Source organism: Sesamum indicum, linkage group LG2, assembly GCF_026168435.1.
Source record: "Sesamum indicum cultivar Baizhima isolate 11 linkage group LG2, ASM2616843v1, whole genome shotgun sequence".
NCBI classification, from domain to species: Eukaryota; Viridiplantae; Streptophyta; class Magnoliopsida; order Lamiales; family Pedaliaceae; genus Sesamum; species Sesamum indicum.
In genome coordinates this window covers 12539151-12544584 of record NC_142658.1, presented here as the reverse complement: position 1 = coordinate 12544584, position 5434 = coordinate 12539151, and positions in this window count along the sequence as shown.

Below are 5434 nucleotides of genomic sequence, written 5' to 3'. Positions count from 1 at the left end.
CTGCTTATCAATATTATCATCAACATAATGCTCAACATTCTCAAGATGATCAATACTAACCTGATTTTCCAATCCATCCATATTTGTAGTTTGGGCAATCTGACGAGTTAGACTGATACTGAAAGTGACTTCTAATTCTGTCATAGTTTGACATTTGAAACTGAAATGAAAGATATATTCTAATTAAAGAACAAAAAAAACCCAGAATATTACTAATCTTGTTTAAATATTTAATCATTACAATAAGAAAATAATTGGGTTAGTATTTGAACTAGTAATATTGATCACATAATATTTTTAATAATTACAACTAATCTTATTTAAATAGTTACTAATTACATTAATCACATAATTAGGGTAATTTTCCAAGCAATGTTCCGACCACTCCCACCACTTGACATAGCTGGACCTTCAGCCGCCGCGCAGACTCCAAATGATACTGGACCATCTGCTGCGGCACCGACAACTAAGGAGGCCGGACAACCGTCTACCACACTAGTGGTTGATCCTGTCAGTCTGTGGACTATTCCACCACTAGTAGTTCCCCCACCATTAGCAAGCTAGTATATCAGCCTCGATGACGTGAGGTAAATTTATTTATGGATATATTTTAGTATTATTTTATTACGAAAATTCATCCGAAAAGAGTTCGCCGTCGCCCGAGAGGAGCTAATCAAGCCACTTTGGCTAGCCAACGAGGTATGATTCCAACTCCAGTCATACTAGGCTAGTGCGAACTTCTACGACGAGTTTACCAAGATTAAGGCGAACTGGACTGCGAACCCCGCGGCATCCTCTATTGTGTATCGTGGAGGATCTTCCTCTATCAGCATGCGGAAGAGGAAAATGGTAAGTAATTTATATAAATCTTTTAAGGCTTATCATTATTTTATAAATATTATGCTAACTATTTTATTCTTTCACAAGAGGCAAAGCTCGATCAACCACCCAAGCAGATGGAATTATTTGCCAGATGATAATCATTTTATTTTTAATAAATAATTTTTAGGGTAAAATTTTAATAATTTTGTTTGTTTTGCAGGAGACGTTCCAAAAGTTGATGGAGGATCATTAGCCTCAACCCACGGGGGAGGACCATGATATCCTGGCCAAATTGGAGGCTGGCTACAGTCAGGGGCAAGAACAAGGACCGTGTATTCGGCTTTGGTTTTGAGGTCCACATCTCCAGCTGAACCTACATGTCACCATCGCCACTGCTACCGCTACAACCAAACCCGAACATGGAGGATCGCATGGTCCGATGGAGATAATGATGGTTGACATGATGGCCATTATGAGGTCCATGCAGGCCAACTCCTCGACTGGGGGATCGTACAGTGGACCGCCTCCACTAGCGTCCCAACACAGCCTCGGATAGATCCCCCTACTCCAAACAAGGACGATATGGACGTTGGTAACGAGGCGGTTTAGATTTGATTTGATTTTTTAAAATTTTATAATTGGATAATATTTTATATTAATATAATATTTTTTACCTAGTTATTCATTTTTCATAATGTTTATATATTTTATTATTTAATATTTATTCAATTAATTAAACTCAACATATAATTAAATTTAATAATTAATTATATAAATTAAGTTATTATTAAAATTTTTATAAATAATAAAATTAGGAATGATTTTAGTAATTGTAAATAAAATGTTACAAATTTCGAAAACAACATCATTCGAAACACTATTGCTAAAACAGTTTTAAAAATGTATTTGTATAAAGGATTGACCATTCTGACATGCATCTGAACTCAAACAAATGTATACACCACAATGTGTTTTTAAAAAATAATCCTAAAACAGTTACAAAAGACTGTTTCAAATAAAAAGTATATTGTTCCAATACTATTTAAAAAATTGAGCACAATACAATTCCAACGACCGTTCCTAAATATATCACCATCATAAATAACTACAGTTCCAAAATTCAGCCAAGAGTATTACAACAACCGTTCCAAAATTATCTCGAGTTAATTTACATAATCGTTCCAAAACTTATCCAATGTATTCCAATCAAACAAATCAAATTTTCATATACAAATACACTATATGAAAAGATCAATAATAATGTGGTACAATAACTGTTAACATTGATAATGATCTTCCATCAACTGTTCTTAATTTTTAGGAACGTCGTCTATAACGACAAAATGTAAACTGTTCCAAACACCGATTCAAATTAATTTCTTCAAATCATTCCAAAAGGCAAAAAATTTCAAAAACTTATGCAAATCCCACTTCTTTTTTTTGCAGTGTGCTCTTGAACTACCACATCATCAAATTCACATAAAGTCTCAATTTAAGTGCTAACGTGACTGGTGATGTAGATTTTTTGGGCCAAATTAGTCGAAAAAGACTAAAATACTATAATTTTTAAATATACAAAATCAAATTATAAATTTTAATTTGAATAGGACCAAAATTATCACCCTCGATTAACTTACCTTACTAAAATTACATTTTCCCCTCAAACGAATGCCTAAATGAAAAGGAAAATCATGTCAATCATTCCTAGTCTAATAGAAAATTCTGCACTTCAATTCATTAAATTATCACTTTGAAACATTTGGACGAACACAAAGAAAATTAATTGAAATTCTGCTTGCTAAGCAAAATATTTACAAGATTTACAAATCCAATTGTGGTTTTAATAGCACAAATTGTAATTTACATTCCAAACTTGATTCATATGTAATTTTGGTCCCATTATTTTAAAATTCAACAGATTTAATCTGACAAGTCAAAAAATTTGCAATTACATTCCATTACCAATTTCATTAAATTATTAACTGAAGGAGCACATACACGTACAATACGAAATAACATCTACAGCATTGCTGAATAATTTATATTAGTAAACATATAGAAAATCACAAAAAAAAAAATCCATATAATATGTTGAGCAATAAATTTGAAAGAATTTGCAATTATTCCCTAGCAATAATTACATAGCAATATTTTGGACAACTATAATCATGCTTTCTAGTGTGAAACGATATTTACTAGGTTTGAATAGCTTACACTGCAAAATTACAGTAATCTCGTAATACTTTAATGGATTTAGACAATCTTTGTAAACTATTCCATATATTACAATAATATTGTAACACTTAAAGGACTTTAAGACAATGTAGCTCACGTAAAGTCCTATTTCATTATGTCACTCGCGTAAAGTCTGGGAATGGCTTTTTTGTATATTCTGAAGTTTTTCTTTCTTACTTCATCTTTTGGTAGAAAAGTGAAATGAATAAATAAAAAGATAATATTTCAAATATCGAATGCTACGTATATTACGTAGCGTTGTCTTTGAAAAGTTGATCGGCATTATGAACAGAGTCAAATTCACCGAAAATCTTCCCAACTGAATCTTATACCTTCAAAAAATATTTTTTAAAAAGTCATGTCAAGGGAATTTTTCAATATAAATGCATTTTGGAATTTCTGCTACGTAACTAATCATCGAGGACGGCACTTTTAACACACATAGATTATTTTTGTATTAAATGATAATAATTTAGAAAAACATTGCACATTAAGGATATTTGTTGTCAAAATTGCTTATTCGATTTGAAAATATCACGTGAGTGTCATGTGGCGGCTGCAAATTGCGGACATTTTTCAATAACGAATGTTCTTAATGTGACATTTCTTTTCTTGTTTTTTAATTATTATCATTCATTGCCGAAATGAATTTTAAGTGGACCAAAAGTTGCAACCCCATCATACTTACAAGAGAAAAATTACAATTTTCCGTCTTTACTTTACCTTCCATTATTAACTACTCCTTGATAAAAATTTTATTTCGATGAAGTGATTGAAATGACAATTATCCTGACAGCTTGCTACAATATCATGCACTACATATTTTTGTCTCCTACAAATTTTGTGACAAATGCAATAGAAATAAAATACAAATCAATGTGGGTAAATTTTGTCATGTACCTTACAATTATTTGTGTAAATACTTATACCGTCACTTAGGTTAGACGACCATTAATATCATATCGTGGTAATATTTTTACTCTTTCACATTTAACAATAATGACCATCCTCCTGGAAAGGAACATTCTTTCAATGGAGTGTATTGGAGTATCATCTCATCTATAAACGTAAACGATATATTGTCTTGCATTTATTACAAGAAAATTGCTTAATAGCTATGAAAAAATTTGATGTTAAAAGCAACGTCAAACTAATTAGTAAGTAAAATTTTCATTGCTAATCTACATTATTTAATATATATTTAAAACAATTCATTGCTAAATTCGTTGGCAAGTATTTTCCATTGCTAAATTCAGTAAAAAGTAAATTTCTTGAATTAAATAATGTAGAATAGCAATGACAATTTCACTTGCTAATTAGAGCGATGCTAATCTGTTTTCGTAGCTATTGAGCTATTTTCTTATAGTGATTGTTTATTCTTGATTTTGTTTGCTTGTTTGTTTGATCTAATCATATGAATTTATGATATCCTTTGTTAACGACATTTTCATGCATTTGCGCATAGATAATATTTATTTATTTTTTCTAGGTATTAATTTCGTAAAGAGATTGTAGCAAAAGTCATACACATGATATTAGAAAATTTGAATCATTTTGAAAAAAATAATTAACAATCATAATTATTCTTAGTTACTAATATATAATAATTATATGGATTAATTAACAATACTTTTAACTATATAAATATTTTTTTATTAATCTCCTACACTAATTGTAACATTGCCACGTTTGGGTGAATTTAATTTGTTTTAATATATTTCAGTTTGTTTACCTTAACTTGTTTCAATTTGTATGTAATTAAGTTGATCATTTTTGTACAATTATTAAGAATATAGTTCTACATACGTCGCTTTCTACGAAAAGTTTGAGGAGAGGTGCATTTTCTTAAGAATGTCTAGGTTCTAGCAAATTTAATTTTTGCAGTTTGCCATTAAGTTTATTACAAATTCTTCTTTGGTACATGTTATGCTTGGCACTTGCTTTTTTCTTACTAGTATAATGTGATTTATATATTGAACCAATTTAATAATTTAGTAACCCAAGCTCAAAATATTCAATTTTTCTTATTAATTTCAATGATCTATTCAAACAATCACCATATAGAAAATTAAAATACAATAAATTTGATATGACTTCAATATATATATATATTGGGTGAATTAATAATAATTTACCCTCCTGTGATATTGAAAATGAGCATATTACCCCCCTATGAAAAAAAATATAGCAATTTACCCTCCTATATTTTTTAAAAAGAAGCAATTTACCTCCTTATACAGGGAGGTAAATTGCTATTTGTTTTTCCATAAGGGGGTAATTTGCTCATTTGCGATATCACAAGGGGGTTGCTTGCATTTTTTTCAATATATATTGGTAGATATATGGCTTCTATATAACACAATCTTGCTTAAACTGG